The sequence below is a fragment of the Giraffa tippelskirchi genome, chromosome 11, assembly GCF_054371585.1.
Source record: "Giraffa tippelskirchi isolate mGirTip1 chromosome 11, T2T-mGirTip1v1.2.pri, whole genome shotgun sequence".
NCBI classification, from domain to species: domain Eukaryota; kingdom Metazoa; phylum Chordata; class Mammalia; order Artiodactyla; family Giraffidae; genus Giraffa; species Giraffa tippelskirchi.
This window is the reverse complement of record NC_137285.1, coordinates 41,091,842-41,116,492: the sequence shown is the minus strand read 5'-3', so window position 1 is coordinate 41,116,492 and position 24,651 is coordinate 41,091,842. Positions and strand designations below refer to the sequence as shown.

General features: G+C 36.1%; 1 protein-coding gene across 7 annotated transcripts in view; it reads right to left on the bottom strand.

Moving 5' to 3' along the window:
• The window catches only part of C11H4orf33 (chromosome 11 C4orf33 homolog), an 855,122-nt gene that overhangs the window by 780,146 nt on the left and 50,325 nt on the right, over positions 1-24,651 (bottom strand). For all 7 annotated transcript variants that reach the window (XR_014068175.1, XR_014068174.1, XR_014068173.1 and 4 more), the window contains exon 9: positions 7,220-7,268. The gene's annotated coding sequence lies outside the window, so the exon portion shown is untranslated. The remainder of the gene's footprint in view (positions 1-7,219; positions 7,269-24,651) is intronic.

The following is a 24,651-nucleotide window of genomic DNA, read 5'->3' as shown; positions in this document are numbered from 1 at the left end:
AAAACTAGATACTAAAACGATAAGAATTTATAGGAAATTTGTCATTATCCTTTAAATTAGATGCAAAAGCAAACTGTTTATGAAAGTTAAGATCCCTAGACTTATTTTTGATTTCTTATGCTAACCTTAAAGACTCTACAATGAAAACTCACTGAAATATTGAATCTGCATACAGATAATAATTTCTCAAAACCAAGCTATATATCAGAAACGGAAATAGAAGGAAAGTATGCATATAAATATAAAGTTATAGATCATGTTTATTATTATATTTTTATTATCTGAGCCCTAAAACTTGATTTTATCTCATCCTTGTAATTCCAAATGTAAAATTAAAATAAATAACCTGTATTTTTTCCACTAAGAATGTTTGACTCAGGGTAAGAGTAAGCTATTACTAAATTTAAACTTCCCTTTCTCCTCTTAGGGCAGGATCAATAAATAAGAAGTAAGCTGGACATGAATAATGTACATCAGGAAGTTCCCAAAGGAGATACCATATCCAGGATAGAACTCAGCATGTTATGTAAACAGTACACTGGAGGCAGCCTCATGTAAACTGGAGTTGTCTTAGCTATTGTCCAGAAAGGGTAAGCAGGAACATAAGGAAAAAACATAAGGAAAGATTCTTTTTTTCCTTTCAAATTCAGAATGACACACCGATACCACCTTCTTGGGTACTAGGGGACAAACATAAGTGACTGCTGCCTAGCTTCCCAAAGTTGATAACAATTATGCTCAATTGAAAAATCTTTTTCCAGCAGAAAAGTATTACTTCTCACAAATTCTTAAATGGTTAACAATTTTATGTCCAATCAAACATTATTATGACTATGTATAAACCACAGTAGGACCATCTGGCAAGTATATTACTTGGGGCACAAATCCCAACCTTCAATTTAAAAAAAAAAGCACTATATAAAAAGCTCAGTTAGATGTTCGCCAAGATTCAAAATGAAAATACATGCACGAGCCATTCAGAATTCACAAACAAATAAAAATGGAAAGGTCAGCAACGGTCTTTCTTCTTCACTGTTACTAGGCCTTTGAAATAAGCTCAGGAAATGTAAGTAGGTGGTTTTTGATTAATTTGATAGAGGTACATCCATGGAACCAATTTACAAGTGATTTGCAGGCAGGCTGGCATTACTGAAATAAACGGTGCTATTACTATGATTTATGCTACTATTCCTAACACAAGCGATAAAGTGAAACTTACAGTCCTTAATTACTACCACGAAAAACTGGAGGGAGAAAAAAGAGCAAAGATTGGCAATTTGCAAACTTGTCAGTAAGGAAACATGCAAAAATTCATTTGCTTTACTTTAAAAAAAAAAAAGACAATGCACAAATGGGCCTTTCTATATTGTTATCAATCCATTGGGGAAGGACAGGCAGTTCAAAAAAACAAATGACCAAAATGTAACCTTGAGATGCCAGGAAGAATGGTTTAGGAAAACAGCTGACAAAATGCAGTCACTAGTTATAAACAGTAGGGAGATGACGAAATACTGTACTACACTGTATGTTATTTGGGCCACTCACAAGGCCCAGCTTGCTCTTTAAATCACTTCCTTTCAAATGATTTATAGTGGGGGGAGATAAAATTAAAGAAATCATATCTATAACTTTTTAATTGACTGTTTTCCTCTTATCCTATTCATATCCAAATAGCACTGAGAGTCTGTTAAGTTATTCAAAAATGTTTACAGAAAACACTGCTATCCACAGAACTCGAACAAAGCAACACAGAGGACCCTATTCTGAGAGGTATGCTCAAGCACTGCAGTTGTCTAAAGGCTGGAGATTATATGGATGCCTAGTTTCCTGGGCTGTGGCCCTGTCCTCTCTCTCTCTTCCATAACTTTCTACTTTAATGGTCCAGCATTTCCAATACTCAACCCCTCACGTGACTGACCTACTATCAGGGAATGCTTAGGGTTCTAATGGACCTTCTAGTCACTATTTGCTGTTTGGTTCAGTATATAGCAATTCCATTCAGTAGTCATTCACACTACTTAACAGTTGCTAAATAGCAAAACTCTGCAAGGTTACAAGACGTGGCAACTAATGGTACATAATAAGCGAGAGAGATGCAACAAAGATGGCAGAAGTTTCCTGTCTGCTTGATTTAGAAGATAATGGGGCAACTTTAGATAGAGATGCTCAACCAAAACCTGGATATTGATAAGTCAGTTTCAGTAATGTTAAGTTTGAGTTGCTGTCAGGATATCCACATGCAGATACACAGTGAACTTTACTAGAAATGTAGGACTAGCGCTCTGGAGAAAAGTTAGGGCACAGATATACAGATATTAGAGAAATCTGAAAAGAAATTAAGGTTGAAGGCATGGAAGAGGATCAGATGGTCATAGTGGGGAATGTAAAACCCAAGAGATCTAACAGCAGAAACAAAGAGAAGACATACTTGGAGGACCAGGAAAAAAGAAAACAATGAGATCACAAAGGACTAATCAAAGAACTGGAAGAACTCTGAAAAGAATCTCAAGAAGAAAGACAGGATCATTAGTGTCACATGCTGCATAGAAATCAGGAAGAATGAGAAAATTCCATTAAATCTGTTGATCAAGATAGCTTCAATAGATAAAAACCAAAATACAAGATTCTGAGAAACACATTTAAGAAAAAGGAGCTGCAAGTGTATAGCTTTGCCATCAAAAATCAAACAGAAAAAGATTTAAGAGAACATTATGGAGAGAATTAGGGAAAAGCTCTTTATACAGTAGATATAAAGCATATATGTGTCATCGATTTTTTATTTCCTGCCACTTCTTAAAAATTTCTTCTTTTATCACTGGGATACAATAGTGTATGAAAAAAGCCTTCAAACAGGTCTTTTATGGAGTTAATCCCTTATGTAGTAGGACCTCAGTGATCATCATGATGGATTATTTTATCTTTGCCTTGTTCCCAGAAAGCCTAAAAGCATCTGGGCTTCTACAACCAAGCATTTTCTCAATTTCTACTTCCCATCAACTCAGGCTTCCTTCCCACTCCATAAATCTTCTTTTTTTAAAGCATCATTTTCTCCATTTCAGTAACTTTTCTCCTGAGATTTTAAATTATAATAAAAATTTCACATTTTCTTTAATAACCTCCTTCCTTTGAATTCATAAATTTCACACTTTTCCTTCAGGAGTTTCCCACAACTCCATTCATCTGTATTTGGATAGTATTTCTTTTCCGTAAGTATTTTCTAAGTCACATTTTTCATCACCATACTTGAAATGCAACACATGGAACATACAATGCTGTTTCTTCTAACTTATATTCCTTTTAATATTTTCATCAGTAGTTAATACCATTTGAAGGCTTACTCTACGTATTAAACATCTAATGTAGTGCCTGACATTCACTGTTTCATTTCATCATCTCTAAAAGCCTTTGAAGTGATTGTTTTATTCTCTCCAATCCACAGATTAGGAAACTGAGTGTCAGAAAGGTTAGGTCACTAATCTAAAGTCACACAGCAAGGAAGCAACAGAGTTGGCTGGAGTTCATTTGACTCATGTCCATTTGACTCCAATGTTCATCATTTATCTTGTAGAAAATTCTACCTCAATCCTTTTGGTCTTACTTTATAAGAATATCAATGGTCAATTAACGCATTTTCATTTTTGGAACACAGCAAAAAAAAATTAAATTCTCATTAGTGAAAGCAGGCTTCTGTCAATTCTGGTTCATCCTAACTCAAAATACTAAAAAGGACAGATTTCAAGATTGTTTTGTTCCTTTTATCCTTTCTTCACACTTTATCAATCAGCACCCTGTCTTGAAGACCCAAGTTGTTTCATGGGTCTTTCCCTCTGTCACTTCCCCTTGTTTTAACCTCTACCTTAATTACTCTGAATTCTTCTTTATTGATAGAGAATATAAATGTGCATAAGATCACTAAAATTTCAAATTACTCCTTAATTTTCATTAATGATACCCACATCTTTTAGATTTTATTTTAGTTTTTATATTCTTTATCAGATATAATACACATAATGTGCCTATGAGTATAGATACACACAATTTAATGATATTAAGTTAGTAGTATATCGTTATATTATATAACAGTATGAATACAAAATTTCAAATTTTTTACCATATTGTACATTTATATGCACATATATATGTAATTTAAGGGTGTTAAACCAGTAGCATACTTTGTATTAAGTATTTCTCAAACAACACATAGATTATTTTTTTAAAACACTTCATTTAGAACTTATCTCTCCTTTCTACTTTCACAACTGTAATGCTAGCTATATTCATATCTTTTCAAACACATTAAAGATCAAAAAGCACAATTACATTTAAAAGAAAAGAGAAGATGCCATACCTCTATCTATGTGATACTTTTCCTAGAACTTCACTGTTCAGTATGGTAGAGATCAGCCATACCTAGCAATTTAAACTTAAATCTGAATTAATTAAAATTAAAGTTAAACTTTAGTTTCTCAGTTGCACTAGGCACAGTCATGTGGCTAGTAGCTACCATTTAGGGCAGAGCATATACAGAACATTTTCCAACATCACAGAAATTTCTACTGGACAGAGGTGATCTAAGAAGATTCAAAAGGTAAGTCAATCTTTTGTATGTCTTGCTGTTTCTCTTAAGGTAATTCTCCTCCATGAATGAATAAAGAAAATGTGGTATATACACATACAGTAAAATAATATTCAGACTTTTAAACAGAAGGAAAGTCTGCAATATGTGACAACATGGATGAACCTTGAGGACATTATGTTAAGTGAAATAATAAGTCAGTCACAGAAAGACAAATGTGATATGGTTCCATTTACATAAGGTATCTAACATAGTCAACTTCATAGGATCAAAGAGTAAAACCCAGGTGCTGGGGGATTTAGAAATGGGGAATTACTAAGTAATAAGCATAAAGTTTCAGTTTAGCAAGATGAATAGGCTCCAGGGGTCTGCAGTACAACACTGTACCTACAGTCAACAATAACATAATATACACTTAAAAATTTAAGAGAGTAGACCCTATGCTTTTTGTTCTCACCACAATAAAATAATTGTTTAAATAACATAGAGCTATATATGGGCATGGTTCTGAGGGAATCAAATGACAGATAATAAATTATTCTTTTACCATTAAAAAAAGATTATTACTTCCTTAACTTTTTTAAAAAATTGCTCACCATTAGTCTTTATAAATTTTGCTACTCACTACCACTTTTAAATAACAGTCTTGGAAATATTTTACAATGTAAGATCAATAATGCAAATATCCTCTAATTCAAAAAGTCTCCAATGACTTTTTCTTAAACAATAGATCTTGGATCACTTTTTATTTCCACTTGCTCCAAAATTTAAATAACAAAGTAAAACAAGCCTTCCGAATAGTGTTAGTCACTTGGTTGTGTCTGACTTTTTGTGACCCCATGGTCTGCAGCCCACCAGACTCCTTTGTCCATGGGATTCTCCAGGCAAGAATACTGGGGTGGGTAGCCATTCCCTTCTCCAGGGGATCTTCCTGATCCACGGATGAACCAGGGTCTCCTGCATTGCAGGCAGATTCTTTACCATCTGAACCACCAGGAAAATCCAATAGAGTGAGCAATTTTTCCTAAAATCCAGTGTCTCTACAGTGGATTGATTCAGCCCTTTGCTAAGAATTTTGTCTCTAGAGTTGGAAAAGAATTCCTCAATAATGTGTTATACTTTTTACAGACGGGTCATTATTTCAGCTCCTAAGTCCCATATTTCTACCCTTGTTAGCAATTTTACAACAGACTTCTGTTTTTTTCCTTGCCTCCCCATTTTCTGAAGTTTCAAACCGATAGAATACACAGGTGAAAAGCTTACAAGAATTAGGGTTGTAATCTATAGTCATGGACAACACAGAGGATAACTGGCCAACAGACACATCAAACCTCTAATCCTGGCCTTTTTAGCACATACTCTAGGACTGAGATACCTTTGACAACAAAAAGCTTATGTCTGAACGTATTTCTATTAGCAAAAAAAAAGAGATACATCATCTATTGTGTTTTTTTCTTAATGATTCAAAAGAATTACCAAAACACACACCAAGTATTTTAAATATGAAAACAAGAAAAGGAGCTAAAATTCCTGAAAGCAGTTGCCAATGGAATAAGACTGAAGTGAGAAATAATGGGTCAAAGGTATATTGTATTCAGTCCTATAAGCCTTTCAGTAGATTTTTAAATCATGTGCATTTTACAAATAATGATTTTATTGATATAATTGCTTTTAAAAAATGAAGAGAAAACACTTGATTGTTCATCAATTGAGGAACATACTGACTTTATCTATTAGAATAAAACTGTGAACTGCAAAATATATGAATTTGGAAAATATTTAACTTTTGCCCTAGATTATATTTACAAAAACATATTAGCACCTCTTCACAATTTAGTAAGAAGAATATACCATTTTTTAAACTTTTAAAATATTTTTAAAAGATTTTCTATGGATACAGACATTTAAAAATGCAAGAAAATGCTATGGAAATGATATAGACCAACTTTAGAATAGTGAAAGTCAAAAAAACTGAAAAAGATGGGAAGAAGAAAGGAGGGAAAGAAGTGTAAGGGATAAGAGATGGGTATCAGCTGTGTCTATAAGGATTTATTTTTAATATGTGCCAAATCTACGTGGGAAATGTTAAATCTCAGTGGTAGGTGTCATCATTTTCTGTAGTTTTCAGTTATTTTGATATTTATTCACTTAAAAAAATTTCTCCTTCTTCATTCGAATGTGTCCTCAGTTTACAGAAAATTTTCTAATTAAATACACAGTATTCTCTGCTGCTCCTTTTTAGAGAACTGAGTAGAAACTTTAATCCCAGAAGAGTAGTGATCATTATTAAATCCAATGTGCAAGAGCACATGTAAAACAATTACTGATCCATATTAATTATCCACCCATAAACCAGCCACACCAGTGATATGACATAATATATTCATACACACACACATATACATATATATACACACATATATACAGACACACACAAACATTAGCCTCATACACTTCAGCCCTACTCAAACCTTTGAACTCTTTTATTTGCTTCCTCTTCTCCTAACTTTGAGAAGAAAATAAAAGTTGAACATGAAATATATAAATATTCTAATCTCCAAAGTCATTTAATCCTACATTTTAAAATATAGTCACTGTAAAAACAAAGGCTGATTTGATTGAGCAAAGATTTGTAGTACTCACTGCAAATGCATCATCGTTGGAGAGCAGTAGGACCAGGTGCTGTCTTTGCCTACGCAAACAGAAAGAGAGTCATAATGATAGAGTTGAAATTAGGCTGATAGTTCAGGCATTTTGAAATTAAAATGTCATCCAATTTTAATTTTTATCTAATCTTCTTTGTTATTTTCCAGTATCTCATTCTCAGAAAACTGCAGGCTACTTAATAGACTAAAGCTAAACATGAGTGACAGTGGGAACCAGAACCCCTAACATTTACACAGTTTAAAGAGGTTTGTCTTAATCCATTTGTGTAGGCTTTATAAATTTCTTCAACCTACTATTAAAAGTATGCTAAACATTGGCCATAACTCTAAACTTCACCTAAATTTTCAGCTGTTTCTATTAATCGAGAAATTGTCAGATAAAAGAATATTAATTTCAGGGCCAGTTATACAGCTTCAGGGCTTCCCTGGTGGCTCAGGTGGTAAAGAATCTGCCTGCAATGCAAGAGACCCAGGTTTGATCCCTGGATCAGGAAGATCCCTTGGAGAAGGCAATGACTATCCACTCCAGTATTCTTGCCTGGAGAATTTCATGGATATAGGAGCCTGGTGGGCTACAGTCAGTGGGGTAGCAGAGTTAGACATGACTGAATGACTAACACTATATAGGTTCATGTTAATAATGTTTAACACACTGTTCAAAATATGCTAAAGTGTTCTGCTCACAAAACAGTCAGATGTGGCAAAGTATCAGGATCAATTTGGCCTCAGTTTATTTACTGCCTTTCATACAAGAGATGTGTGCATTTCAACCAAAGTATGAATTAAGTACATACTTGCCAAATGTCATATTTACAAGTTCAAAAGAGAAACTGCCTCATCAACAATGTTAAGGAATGAATATCTTAGAAGTATCTCTTAAGAATTCAGGTTCCTGATAATGATGTCTTTAAAATTAGAAATTAAAACTAGATTATTTGTATTCAACATTGTAACATAAATTAAATTGAAGAATTTTAATACTTAATTTCTTTAAATTTTATTATTTATCATGCTTGCTCACTTGTAATAATGGACAAAAAAGAAACTCAATTTAGCACTATTTGGCTTACATGTTTAAGTTCTTATAGTGATGTGTACTATTTATATTTTTAAGAAGTCATTTATTTGTTGTTGTTGCTTAGTTGCTAAGTCATGTCTGATTCTTTTGCTACCCCATGGACTGTAGTTTGCCAGGCTCCTCTGTCCACGGCATTTCCCAGACAGGAATACTGACTGGAGTGGGCTGCCATTTCCTTCTCCAGGGGATCTTCCTAACCCACAGATCAAACACACGTCTCCTGCATTGAAGGTAGATTCTTTACCACTGAGCTACCTGGAAGTCCAGCAGAAATCATTTATAGTGACTGGTAAAAATAATGTTTTCTTTAAAATTGTATATGCTTTATACATTTCTCCACCACTTCACTGACCCTCTACAAACAATCGAAGGCATATGAATTAACACTTTTTAGAAAATAAATACAAAAGTGGATCTTCATATAATTTTGTTCTTTTCCTTCATTAAAAAAACATTCAATTTATTTAAACTAAAACAAAACAAAAAAACCGTTCATCCACTTCTTCCACCTCACCTGCTCTCTACCTCTGGAGACCACCTATCTGTTTTCTGTATCTGTGAGCTTAGATTCTCTCTCTCTCTCTCCATCTTTCTATCTAGATAGATAGATAGGCCAATTTTTTATCATCAGGTATTTGTCTTTCACTGTCTGACTTATGACACTTAGTATAATGCCCTCAAGGTCCATTCATCTTTTCACAAATGGTAAGATTTCATTCTTGTTATGACTAAATAATATTCCATTGTAGAAATATACTCCATCTTCTTTCATCCATCAATGGACATTTAGGTTGCTTCCATGTCTTGGCGACCATAATGTGGCAATGAACAAGGGGACATAAACATACATGCATGTGCATAATTTTTTTCAAATCAGTTTTTTTCATTTCCTACAGATAAATACCCAGAAGTGGAAGTGGAATTGTTAAGTCATATAGTAGTTCTATTTTTAACTTTTTGAGGAATTTCCACACTGTTTTTTAAAGTAGTTGTACCAATCTACATTCTCACCACAAGTACACAAGGGTTCCTTTTTCTCCACATCCTTGCCAACACTTGTTATTTCTAGTCTTTTCGATACCGTCCATTCTAATAGGTATGATGTAATAATACCTCATTTTGCTCCTAGCTTGCTTTTGATATGTAAAATAATCAATACAGAGACTTAGCTCTCTCTGTCTGGCCACACCACCCATGAGGCAGTATTTCTCTGCTTTAATCATCCCAGGGCCAGGTATCAGGTAATTAGGGACCACCCTTATAGCTTACAGTCTGCAAAAGTTTTTCAAACAAGCCAAACCTGACCTGTTTACACTACCCTGCCTTGACTTTTTCTCAGGAAATCCCAATCTACTACACCCACCACCCACCCCTTCTGGCTACTGACCCACGCCAGTGCTTTCCCGCGTTGCTCTTCATGGTATGCCACGTCTTCTGTTTCTAGGACCAATGAGTATAATAAACTTTATTTTTCTGAACTTCTCCTGGGTCTCTTCTAGTCTCCATATCTAATGACCATCATATCAAAGAACACAGAACATAATGTCTATGTTTCTTACATGCAGCATGACTGCTAACTATCCATTAATATCTATTCTCTCTTGCTATATTTTAAAGATAGATACAATAGAGTTTAGCTGGCCTGTGACTGCCTGGCTAGAGGTGACATTTTCCAGCCTCCTTGGCAGCTAGATGTGGCCCTGTGATTAGGTTTTTGCCCAACTTATCACATAGATGAGAAATAAAGCTTGCTTTTGTTCATCTAAAAGGCAAAAATGGGAACAGCATCTAGCAACTATATAGAATGAGTTTCAATTAAATATGGAAAATTACTTTCTAATTATGGCAGTCTTTAGAGGCTACTGTCCTTTCAATACTATATCTTTTCTATCAAAGCCTAGACAAAAATCTTTGCTCCAACAACAAGGTGGAAGAGATTTCAGAACTGAACAAAACTTTTAAATAGATGTCCCTCAAAGTTTTTTCTAGCCCTAATATTCTACAATTCTATGCAAGACAGGAAAAGAAAAGTTGGGACAAGGAAGAGGAAGTTAGGAGGCAGGACAAAATGGCCAGAGAGAATGAGGAAAAGGAAAAGAAGAAGTAAGAAAAAGGCAATTCTCAGAACCAATGATGATTACTGGGAAATACATCTGAGTAACTAGAAAATATTTCCTTTAGTTATCATTTTTATGCAACACCAACTTTTGCATCAGTTCAGTTGCTCGGTTGTGTCCGACTCTTTGTGACCCCAGGGACTGCAGCACACCAGGCTTCCCTGTCCATCACCAACTCCCAGAGCTTGCTCAATCTCATGTCCATCTAGTCAGTGATGCCACCCAACGATCTCATCCTCTGTCACCCATTTATCCTCCTGCCTTCAATCTTTCCCAGCATCAGGATCTTTTCCAGTGAGTCAGTTCTCATTGATAATAATACTTCCTGCCCAGGTGAAAACAATAAGGTAATATGTACATGATTAACAAAGCCTAGCATATTAGAAGTTCTCAATAAATGTTATTTATAAATTGATCACATTTGTTGTTGTTCAGTCATTAAGTCATATCTGATTCTTTGCGACCCCATGGACTGCAGCATGCCAGGCTCCTTTGTCCTCCACTATCTCCTGGAGTTTGCTCAAATTCATGTCCACTGAGTTGGTGATGCTGTCTAACCATCTCATCCTCTGCCACCCCATTCTCCTTTTGCCTTCAGTCTTTCCCAGCATCAGCGTTTTTTTCAATGAGTCAACTCTTTTCATCAGGTGGCCAAAGTATTAGAGCTTCAGCTTCAGCATCAGTCCTCCAATGAATATTCCAAATTGATTTCCTTTAAGGTTGACTGGTTGGATCTCCTTGCAGTCCAAGGGACTCTCAAGAGTCTTCTCCAACACCACAGTTCGAAAGCATCAATTTTTTGGCACTCAGCCTTCTTTATGGTCCAACTCTCATATCCATACATGACTACTGGAAAAAAAATAGCTTTGACTATATGGACGTTGGTTGGCAAAATGATGTCTCTGCTTTTTAATATGCTGTCTAGGTTTGTCATAGCTGTTCTTCCAAGGAGCAAGTGTCTCTTAATTTCATGGCTGCAGTCACCATCTGCAGTGATTTTAGAGCTCAGGAAAAGAAAATCTGCCACTGCTTCCACTTTCCCCCTTCTATTTGCCATGAAGTGATGGGACCCGATGTTATGATCTTAGTTTTTTGAATGCTGGCTTTCAAGCCAGCTTTTTCAGTCTCCTGTTTCACCCTCATCAAAGGTTCTTTAGTTCCTCTTCACTTTCTGCCATTAGACTGGTATCATCTGTATATCTGAAGTTGTTGATACTTCTCTCGGCAATCTTGATTCCAGCTTGTGATTCATTCAGTCTAGCATTTGCCATGATGTTCTCTGCACAGAAGTTAAATAAGCAGGGTAACAATATCCAGTTTTGTCATACACCTTACCCAATTTTAAACCAGTGAGTTGTTCCATGTCCATTTCTAACTGTTGCTTCTTGACCCACATACCAGTTTCTCAAGAGACAGGTAAGGTGGTCTGGTACTCCCATCTCTTTAAGAATCTTCCATGGTTTGTTGTGATCCACATAGTCAAAGGCTTTAGCATAGTCAATGAAGCAGAAGTAGATGTTTTTCTGGAACTCTCTTGCTTTCTCCATGATTTAAAGAATGTTCGCAATTTGATCTTTGATTCCTTTGCCTCTTTGAAACCCAGCTTGTACATCTGGAAGTTCTTGGATCATGTATTGCTAAAGCCTAGCTTGAAAGATTTTGAGTTAACCTTGCTAGCATGTGAAATGAGTTCAATTGTATGGTAGTTTGAACCTTCTTTGGCATTGCCCTTCTTTGGGACTGGAATGAAAACTGACTTTTTCCAGTCCTGTGGCTATGGTTCACAGTACCTATAAAATGATGTCAATAATAGAACCATTCATATTATAACCTATGTACTATAATTCATTGAATAAACATTCTATGAGGAAAGATTTGCCTATTTTTTCATTACTGTATCTCCAGTGCCTGAAACAATGCCTGAAACACAGTAGGTATTAAGAAAAAAGTGTTTTTTAAATAAATTAATCAGCAATAAAGACATTTTTATAGTAAAAAAATTCATTTTCTTTATTATAGACTTTCATTTCAAGAATTATAAACTACATGGACAAATGCTATATTAAGATGAAATGAAGCAGGACTTCTAGTATTTCAAGGCAATCTAGCTCCTTCCAAGATGCCGCCTTACAAAGACAACATAGGCAATAACTACTTAGAGTAAAATGTCTACCTTTATATAATCTGAATAATAAAATCTTTAAAGTGGCAATAAGTGTGGTAAGTTAATGAAGCGTACCTGTTAAAAAAATTCAGAGGTCTTAACACATAAAAACTTGAAACTCCAAAGTGATTCTTGATTTTTTTAAATTAATCTTGGGACTACATAAGACATATTCTTTCAACAGAAGAAAATGCTAATAATTTCAATCTTATCTCCCAACAGCATACTTTAGTAGTTCATAATATATGGAAAAATAGCTTATGTATATTTGTTTCTCCATTCAGCACTCCAGAAAATTTGCCAAAAGGTAGTGTTTCAGGTGGGGAAAAAAGAAAGAAAACATGAATAAGTTGAATAACCCATAAGGATTTATATTTGAGGATTGTATAATGACTGTGCTGGAGATGTGCAGATAAAATGGTCACCAATCAACTCTGCCAGATTTTCCTTCTCCATTTCCCCCAGAACCATCTTTGCTTTTGAAGAACTATTCCTTACACCTTGAATTATGTGGTTTCGGCAGGGCTGGCAATGACAGTACCACAGCCTCCTTACAGACTGAAGCAAGAAGAAGAAATCTGTTTCCTTTACGTTGGCCAAGTTAGGACTGCTGCAAATTTTCAACTACCTGAGTCACCTCCCTCACCACCATCTCATAAAGGAAGCCCCTCTCTACAGGATGAAAGAGTGAGACAGATACACACAGATGTGGAAGGGATTTAGAGATGAATGGAAAGGGCTGGTGGTGGGGAGGACATGAAGGTGTAAGAAGAGAAAACAGCAAGAGAGAAATACTCTTTGACATCACTCTAATCTTTGGATTGAGGCAAACTGAAGCAGGCCAGCTAGTTCACCTCTGATCTTCTGAAGAATCTGAGTCAACAATTCTTTCTTTCTGCTCAAATTTCCTTGAGTTGTATTTCTTTCACTTATACATAAAAGAATTTTGCTGAACAGGAGATTTTCAATTTACTTAGTCACAGAATATCTACAGGCACAGTATAAATTATGAATCAAAATATATAAAGTCTTATAAATATTCAAGATTTTCAACTTTGGGCATAATTTTTTTGTTTTCTGTTTTTAATATTTTATGCATTTATATGATTAAAACTGCAAAACATATGGGTTTTACTCACTGAAACTATTCTCCCTGAGATGCAAATGTCCACACAACAAGAGTAAAGAAAATAAGTGATTCATTTTGAAGAAATTATCTTAGCAACTCAAGTTAATATAATTTTTAAGTTATCAACAGAAGCAGCATCGGGATTAAAGAGCATGGACTTTAAAACCAGACTGCTCAGATTCAAGTTTAGCCTGTTACTTACTTGCTGTGAAACCTTGGTCAAGTTATTCAATAGAGATATGGCTTCCTTTGTGGCTCAGCTGGTAAAGAATTTGCCTGCAATGCAAGAGACCTGGGTTCGATCCCTGGGGTGGGAAGATCCTCTGAGGAAGGAAAGGCTACCCACTCCAGTATTCTGGCCTGGAGAATTCCATGGACTGTATAGTCCATGGGGTCATAAAGAGTCGGACACGACTGAGCAACTTTCACTTTCACTTTCCTCACCTGTAAAATGGATTATGGTATGGCTAAAGGATTTAGCATGTGAAAAGTGGATAGCATCTGACACAAGTTAAGCATTACATTTTTGTTAGTCATTATCATTGCTGTTATTGTCTATAACAACTGATGTGGCAATTGGCAGATCTTAGGTTTCACCAGCATGACTTGCAAACAACAATACAGTGTTTTAAAATGCCTCAGTGATTGGCTTATCTCATCATCTCACACTTTGCTTCAGTGAAAAAAATAAGGATCAGAACTGCTCGTCAGATGCACAAAAGTTAAGGTGCATACATCCAAACTGATGAAGCATTTTAGCAATGTTAGTGATGCTAAAGCCAAGAGTAGCATGGCAGGTTCCCTCTAGTAGAGTAGGTTCCCTCCACTGCTTACCCTTTTTCCTCTAAGGAAAAGGAAGCAATGGAGAGCAAATTACCTGACTGGGAGTATAGGACTTGAGACAGAAAGAACCTAATGCTGATTGCTTCTGCTGATTTTCTATGACAATATGATAATATGCTCAAAAAAATTCTGCACGATGACTCTAGAGAAATCATGCTCAAATATTTAGAAGGCCAGGCATGCACTGTAACTATGAGAAGCATTCTGAATATAAACAGTTAAATGCAGAATTGTAAAAACAACCTATAAGCAAAAATCCTCCAAACAAAGCAAAAACAAACAAAAAAACCAACCTGCTGGTAATATTCAGCTACTTATATATCTGGTTTTATACATCCAAAGGTGAACAGTGACTTCATCTGGGTAGCAGTATTACAGTTGATTTTTATTTGTATCTGTGCTTTATATTATTTCCTAAGTGTTTTACAATGTATATGATTTCTTTTTACTATCAAATGAGAAAGACACACAAAATGTGATTTAAAAAAAATTACAGGTTCAGTGATTCAGCCAACCCTAACTGAATTTGCTTACTTGTTACAACTAAGAAACTCATAAAACAAGACTTGAGATAAGAGGACAGAAATGAATAAGCACTTTAAGGAACAACTTTTACCAAAAGAAAGAAAAATCTGTGGATGAGGTTACTCTGAAGAAGTGAAGTACATCCTTAGATGACTGGCTGTCACAGAGAAAAGTTCAGTATAGCCTTTTTACCAGGCAGAATGTGAAGTTATTCAAATAGACTGAATGTGGTTAAGTGTTTTTCAAGTGTGGTAAAATTATATTTTGCAATCCAAAATGACTATCTAAAGAATACTTTCTTTCTTTAAAGTTATCTCCATGTTATGCATCTCTTAAACCAATCTTTACAGATATCAACATTGTTTGTCCAGTATAGTAAGGGCCAGAAGAATTTCTATACTCTTATATAGACTTTGTGTAGAAATGGCAATGCCCAGGATGGAGTTAAATAGATGGCTTTAAATTTTAAAATTTTAAAACAAATACTTTGGAATTCAGAACTCATCACATTAGGAAATTATCTTCTAAATTTTGCTTATTAACTTAAAGATGAAGTCTATAAAGTATAAGGTGTGTGTGTGTGTGTGTGTGTGTGTACAGAACTTACTTAGCAGAGTTGAATTAGGGTCATAAATACCCTAAAAAATTGGGTATCATAAGTATACCAGAAGCTCTCTATAATTTTGAGACCTGTGAGCCTAGTTTCACAAAGTGCTTAGTCTATCTACTTTAGTGCTTCTAACTTGGTATGGTGTCTACAATAACAAATATGGCTGGGACTCATACATAGTTTGCAAACCAAATAGAATGTTTGAGACATTAATGATTTTTAAAAACTATTTGGAAAGCTAACCTAAAGCAGCAATCAGCCTGTGGGTATTAAAAGAGAACTTATAGGCAGAGTTCCACCTCCAGGTACTGTTTAACCTTGCTGCTCAAAAAAACAATTCAACAAATGCAAATAAAAAACAATCATAAAAAAAAAAACAACAACAATCGTCATATTGAGAAATTTAATCCAAAAAGAGTCAAGAAAGTAAACATTTATAAAGAATCACATCCTGAAGAATTGACATCAAGTACCTTATAAAATTAAAGTTTATTATATTCAACATTACTGTAAACTATTTTAGAAAATTCAATGTAACATTCTCAAGACCTGTGAACATTAAACGTTAAAGTAAGTTATCTTTTGTTCATACAACATATTGTTTCAATTGTTTCCCAAAGTGATTTCACTGAAAAACTCATTCCATAGCATTTCTACAGATGAAAGTGAAAGTATTAAGTCACTCAGTTGCATCCAACTCTTTGTGACTTCAGATGGTAGGTATTAAATGTGGGCTTCCCTGATGGCTCAGTAGGTAAAGAACCTGCCTGCAATGCAGGATACACAGGAGATGTGGGTTTGATCCCTGGGTTAGGAAGATCCCCTAGAGGCAGAAACGGCAACCCACTTCAGCATTCCTGCCTGAAAAATCCCACGGACAGAGGAGCTTGCTGGACTACAGTCTACAGGGTTGCAAAGAGCTGGACACGACTGAGTGACTAAGCACAAGTTCAGAACTGTATTTGACTTCAAATTGCACCTAAATCACTTTTGCGACCTTGAACAAATCTGTCAAATGTCTTATGCTTCAGTTTCCTAATTTGTCAAACAGAGGTAAGGACAGTGTCTATGTCATGGGACTAATACATGAAATTTTTAAAATAGTGTCAGGGACATAGTAGGTGCTCAATAAACAGTAGTTGCCGTTGTTATTGGTATATATATATATATCATATATATTTATGTATATACATATATTTATATATATATGAGTAGAAAATATGTTTGAGTATGTCAGGTTAATAATATGAAACAGATTTATCTCTTGAAGGATTTGGGAATTACTAATATGCTAATATTCATAGTGACTCTCCAAGAGATCAATAGAGTTTGCAGTGTTTTCCAAACTTATCTCACTGGAACCTTTTTCTTCCCCCCTCAGCTATTTTTCAAAATTAATATCAGTGAACAGACTTGAGGGATGTAAGTAAATAAAAAGAGAATTTCAAAAAGAATTTTTATAAATACAAACTAATTCATCTACTATAATCAATCTAGTAAGGAATGCTAAAAAGTCCAGTTCTAAAATCAGATAACCTGGCCTTTTGAGTACCAGATCCATTACTTATGCCCAGAGTGATCACAGGCAAGATAATGAACTTCTCTGAGCCTCTGCTTTCCTCACTTGTAAAATAGTGATAGTAATCATAACTATCTCATAGGACTGCAGTGAGGATTAAATGGATCAATACTTGTAAAGTGCTTGCCAGAATGCTGTCAAGCGGGGGAAAGAGATTCTGCTCAGGGCATCCTGTACACTGGAGTGTCTCCAATCTTCCACTTCCACCCCAATAAGGCTGCAACCTTCTGATGCCACATAAGACTTGAGAAGCAGGAGAATTCAGATGTCTCCAAATATTTCTAGTTAAAGACACATTATTGCTAGTATATGCTTCCCTGGTGGCTCAGACAGTAAAGAATCTGCCTGAAACACAGCAGACAAGGGTTCAATCCCTGGGTCAGGAAGATCCCCTGGAGAAGAGAACAGTAACCCCCTCCAGTACTCTTGACTGGAGAATTCCATGAACAGAGGAGCCTGGGGGGCTATAGTCCATGAGGTCACAAACAATTGGACACGACTGAGTGACTTTCACATTGCTAGTATCAGCTCTTGAGGGCTAACATAAATCCTAATCATAAAAGGCCACAGCATAACAAAATCATTCATCTCCTCAGGGCCTTCATGACTGACCCCTTGCTGGGATGGTGTCACTGCCAAGACTTCAGCGGCCAAAGGAAGTTGCTTGGAGAGATCTTGTATTTTCTCCTACTCTGTGTGCCCTTGCTTCTGCTGAATTTCTCTATTCTTTGTTCTTGCAAATTTGGAAATTAACATAATTTATTATAATGCGGTTTGAGTGGAACAGAGGAGGGGAAGTCTTTCTATTTGTAGCCACATAGAAATACGATAGCAAAACAGTGCCTCAACATTAGCACAAAATGAATATTGTTGGTTGATTTTTGGTTACTGGCTAAGTCATGTCTGACTCTTTTGTGACCCCATGAACTGTAGCCTGCCAGGCTCCTCTGTTCATGGGATTCTCCAGGCAAGAATACTAGAGTAGGTTGCCACACCCTTCTCAGGGGACCTTACCTACCCAGGGATCAAACTCATGTCTCTGCATTGGCTGGCAGGTTTTTTACTAACTAAGTCACCAGGGGAGCCCAAAATGAATATTAACTGTTAGCTGCCATTCTGATTGGAAAACTAATACGAAGACCTGACTCATTAGAAAAGACCCTGATGCTGGGAAAGATTGAAGGCAAAAGGAGACGAAGGCAACAGAGGATGAGATGGTTGGATGGCATCACTAACTCAACGGACATGAATTTGAGCAAACCCTGGAAGAGAGTAGAGGACAGAGGAGCCTGGCGTGCTATAGTCCATGGGGTCGCAGAGAGTCAGATATGACTTAGCAACTGAATAACAACAACAACAACATCATTCCCATTCAGAGTTATACCCAAGGTTTATGGATCTAGAAATGTATATAATTTGAGAGGACGCTGTCTGAAAAAAATTCAAAATTATGAAGACAAAATTAGACATGGAATCTTAGAAGAGATCCATGCAAGTAAGGTGCTAAAATTTCATTAGCTGTACAGTAAATCCACTCAGAGGACAGAAAATACACATTCTTGCCTTTTTATATTTTTATTTGCTTGTTTGTTTTAAATATAACAAGGGAAACAAGACATTATCTAAGAATTGAAACAGCAGTAAAAAACATTAGAGAAAATTCAAAATTCAATTTGGGGTTATGTGAATGCCATGAAGCAGAATGTAATAAATTTCTAAATGAATGGCACAGCAAAATATATTATGGGAGTTCAAAAGGTAGAGTAATCACCATGAATGGGATTATCTTAGAAGGCTTCACAGAGGAGGTGATATTTTGGTAGGGTTGAAAAGGAAAGATTTGGGTAGGCAGAAAGAAAGGAAAATTCTATGTTATCAAAGGTTCAACTCATTCAAGTTAAAATGAGCAGACCTGCTTGGTTGAGGCAGAGGCTTCTGGAAGCATAGTAACTGAACAGTTTGCGGAGCAGCCAATCAAAGGCCTTGAGCAGCAGTCTAACAATTTTGGACTTAACTTTGCAAGCAAAATGGAGCTATCAATCTTTTTTGAAAAAAAAATAGAGTAACATAATCAAAGTTGTGTTTTAGGATCACCAGCCGGTCATTGTATGTGGGATAAGCAGGATCAGAGAGACCCTGGGAGCAGAACCACCAGTGGAAAGCAGACTGTAACGGTCCAGATAGTCCTCAAAAAGTCAGGCTGAGGACAGGAATGAAGGAATATATTCTAGGGACATCCCCAAAAAATGATTATAGAATTTGATTAACTGTTTGTGGGGTGAAAAAATGAAGAAGTCAATGATAACATCAGGATCTCAAGGCTGGTAACTTGGAGAGTAACACAAACTGGAAAGTCAGAAATAAAAGTGATTATGTATGAGGACGATCAAATCTGGACAAGTTCAGATTTAGGCATGAGAAGTCTGGGGTAAAGAAAGGACATATTCAGGTTTCCATGTTCACAACAAAGTTGTAAATATGGTTTCAAGATAGATTCCAGAGAAAGAATTTCTACCATTTTAAATTCTAAATAGTTAAAGAAATGAATTTTTTAAACAGGACAATAGCATATCTCAGAAGGTTTCAGACTTGGAGTTAAGAGACCTCAGATGTAGACACAGATATGTTCAAGGGTAGTCAGATTTTTAGACTCCTACAGGCAGAGTTCCAATACACTATGATTCAATGAAAAATCACTTTGTTTTCCATAACTTATTCAATGAAATTTATAAATTAAAAAAACATAAATATCTTGATGAAAAATCTTTCTCAAAATATACAGCTACATTTTTTAGAAATAAGAGTAACAATACTACTAAAATTTTCTAAAGGTACAATTTTATAGTTCTTAGAACTTAAAAAAAGATTCCCAGGTGGCTCAGTGGTAAATAATTAGACTGCCAAGCAGGGGACACGGGATCAATCTCCAGATCGGGAAGATCCTCTGAAGGGGGAAATGGCAACCCACTCAAGCATTCTTGCCAGGATAATCCCATGGCCAGAGGAGCCTGGCAGGCTACAATCCATAGGGTTGCAAAGAGTGGGACACAACTTAGCGACTAAACAACAGCAGCAACAGCAGAACTTAAACACTGTCAAATTAAAGGATGCATGCTTTAAAAATGGAGAAGGAAATGGCAACCCACTCCAGTACTCTTGCCTGGAGAATCCCAGGGATGGGGGAGCCTGGTGGGCTGCCATCTATGGGGTCGCACAGAGTCAGACACGACTGACACGAGTTAGCAGCAGCTTTAAAAATGCCACTCAACAGCTGAACAAGTGAATTATCTATATTTACCTCTTAAACTAACATTTTCACGTGAATTGTTAATACTGTCTCAGAAATAATTTTCTTAAGTGCCTATCAGATACAGACTGTTAATTCAAAAAATTTCAATTCTAGGTCACACAATTTTTGACTCCAGCTTTCCATGTCACTGATATTCAGATACTCAGGGTGAATAGCATCAGGTCTTCAGAAACTCTGAGAGGATTAACAGATACTATAAGAGAGCACTGCCATATATCACAGCAAGTGCTCTCTATTTCTCTAAGCTTTGGCATTCAAAATAGAAAATTTTTCACCTTCAGATTCCCAGAGTCCATCAAAAGGTTGTCCAGCTTCACCTGGTGGTGCTGGGGGATCATCAAAGAAAGGAATATTCAGGTCCCTCAGTAAGTCTTGGACTTAAACTTGAGAGTCACAGGTAAACTGTGCAGCCCTGGGTAAATTGTGCCACTTTGTGGTAATTCCATATTCCAACTGTCAAAATAAGACCAAAGACCAAATCCCATGATATAAGTAAAGCAATGTCTTTCTAGCAAAAGGTCCTTCTAGTCAAGGCTATGGTTTCTCCAGTGGTCATGTATGGATGTGAGAGCTGGTCTATAAAGAAAGCTGAGCACAGAAGAACTGATGCTTTTGAACTGTGGTGTTGGAGAAGACTCTTAAGAGTCCCTTGGACTGCAAGAAGATCCAACCAGTCCATCCTAAAGGAGATCAGTCCTGGGTGTTCATTGGAAGGACTGATGTTGAAGCTGAAACTCCAATACTTTGGCCACCTGATGAGAAGAGCTGACTCATTGGAAAAGACCCTGATGTTGGGAAAGATTGAGGGAAGGAGGAGAAGGGGACGACAGAAGATGAGATTGTTGGATGGCATCACCGACTCAATGGACATGGGTTTGGTTGGACTCCGGGAGTTGGTGATGGACAGGGAGGCCTGGCATGCTGCGATTCATGGGGTCGCAAAGAGTCGGACACGACTGAGCAACTGAACTGAACTGAATAACTCTTTTCTAGGAAAAATTCTAATTCAAATTCTTATAGGTAGTTAAAGGAAAGGCAGTAGTTTCTCTTGAACCTACAGAGACTCAACTGCCCCCAGCTCAAAACAATCTCCATACAAAAGTAACACATTCTGAGGAGGCTCATTCTGAACCCCTACACATTCCATAAATAATTTTTGAAAACATATTGTGTGTGCAGCTTCTCACTAGATTCTGCAGGAAAAATATTCAAAGTAGCAGAAGTAACCCCTGACCTAAAAGAACATATAATCTTTATAATCACAAAGAGAGACAAAATGCACATCTAAAACGCAATGAACAGTTCAATGAAGCATACATTTAGAATCTGACTTGATAAGAGAAAAGTAATGGAAACATGGAAATAAATATAGGTTGGAGTAGTCAGAAAATGCCTCCTAGGACTTGAGCTGCACAAGAAAGGAAAATATATATGTTGAATATAACTATCTTGGCTAGTTGATTCTGGATGTTTATTTTGTCTACTTCAATTTCAAGATTTTTGAGAACAGAAAATAATGACATTAATTAGTCAGCATTTATTATACTATAATAAATGTATACTATATGTATACTATATGTGGTGGTGGTTTGGTTGCTAAGTCATATCCGACTCCTGAGACCCCATGGACTGTAGCCTGCCAGCCTCCTCTGTCTATGGGATTCTCCAAGCAAGAATTCTAGAGGAGTTGTCATTTCCTTCTCCAATAATATATGTATCCCCCCAAAATATCTCAGAGTGTTCCTCTTACCTGGGTATACATTAAATGTTTATTAAGTATTAATCAATTAATAAAACAAACATTTCTTGTGTAACCACCATCTGCTTTTCTGTGCTGATGTTAGAACTACAAAAATAAGACACTTTCCTTGCCCATAGGTAACTCACAATCTAGTGGGAAAGAGAACTGTGAACAACACGCAAGAAAACTGTGAAAGTGCTATAACAGAAATATGGGAGCACAGAGTAGGGAGCCTCTAGTTCTGACTGTGGGAACTGAAAGAGTTGAGAGTGCCTGTAAAGTTCACAGACGTTATTAAAAGACATGTAAGAACAGAAAAGGAAAGGCTACAAGGGTGATTATGAATGGAGAAAACTGCTTGAATGAAAGCACAGAGCACTGTGAAAGCTGAAAGAAGATGAGAGATGAGATATAAAAGGAATGTAAGGTGCATCGTGGGTGGTAGGGGGATACAGTGAGAGAAATGATGCTGATAGAAGTGGGTGCAGATCCTGGGGGCTAACATTAGAGTTAATGCTGAAGCCATTGGAAGCCAATGTAATGTTCTAAGCAGAGAATTTACTGACAAGGTTTATGTTTTAGAAGAATCACTCTGAAGAATATATAGAAGAACAAAAATACTTTTAAGAAATCTGAAGCCTTATTCAGAATTCATTTTTCTATTCCAATTTCCCCTAACTACACTGGCAAGTCTATTTTCAAAGTTAGTCTTTATTTCAAATGATTTTGTGAAAGGTCTGTAAGAGAAAAGGATCTTAAAGAATAGAATTGAACTCAATTCAGTAACAACGGGACTCTTTATTCCCTCTCTACAACATAATACTTCTTGAATCTCCTAGTGTTAGACACACTCACGCCTTCTCAATTATTCATCCTCATTATGTAAAGAAAATTAGCCAAAGTGACTCTGATGGAAGGAAAGAAAGCAAAATTTTGAGCCAGGCATAAATTAATGTAAGCACTGAATGCTATAGGTTTAAACAACCATTTAGAAAATTATCCCATCATAAAAGAAAAAGAAATTTAACTGCACAAAAGTTTAAAACTCCATATATTCAGTGACATTATTGTTCTACTCCTAAATATTCTCAAACTATGTCTATCTCTGAGCTACTTTTGCTTAAAAAAAAGAGAACGATTTTTAAATGTACTATGTTGAAGTTTCTTTTTATCTTTTCTTATAAACAATATTCTTTGTAATATCCCAAAATGGTCACCGGCATTCTGGCAACTAGGAAATTTCAGTAAAAAATATCATATTTAGTAAAAATTCAAAATTTCAAAATAATCATAATTTTGTAGGAAATTTTAGTTGTTTTGTTATATAGTTTACAAATATCAAACGCCAACAAGAAAATTTATGAAACAAAATAAAATGAATATGTGTGAACAAGAAGCACATATTTTTTTATCCTAGTATTCAAACATTCTCTGGTATGAAACTTTTGAAGTGAGATATCTATTTCATTAAACCCACTTTGTATATACAGAAAAACTTAAATGCAAAAACAAAACAACACAACATCATACACTACGGTTTGAGGTACCCTTATGCTCAACTGCTGATATAATTATGATGTAGCTCCCTTCCTAAAATAGCTTGATGTTTACCAAATTCTCAACTGTTTAAAGTCTTCTTTCTATTGAATTTATGAAATTCCCATTTGATGCCAGCACTACAAAGAACAGAATTTGGACTGATGAGTTTTGTTTTAATCAGATTTCCACAAAGGAGTATTATATTACCTGTAGTAACAAAGAGATGTAATTTGGCCAAAAATGCTATGACTCCTGAAAGGCAAAACTACATTATTCTAAACTGGAAGAAATAAACTTCTAAAAGTTCAGTTCAGTTCACTTCAGTTCGGTCGCTCAGTCATGTCCGACTCTTTGCAACCCCATGAATCGCAGCACGCCAGGCCTCCCTGTCCATCATCAACTCCCGGAGTCTACCCAAACCCGTGTCCATCGAGTCGGTGATGCCATCCAACCATCTCATCCTCTGTCGTCCCCTTCTCCTCCTGTTCCCAATCCTTCCCAGCATTAGGGTCTTTTCCAATGAGTCAGCTCTTCGCATGAGGTGGCCAAAGTATTGGAGTTTCAGCTTCAACATCAGTCCTTCCAATGAACAACCAAGACTGATCTCCTTTAGGATGGACTGGTTGGATCTTCTTGCAGTCCAAGGGACTCTCAAGAATCTTCTCCAAAACCACAGTTTAAAAGCATCAATTCTTCGGCGCTCAGCTTTCTTCACCGTCCAACTCTCACATCCATACATGACCACTGGAAAAACCACAGTCTTGACTAGATGGA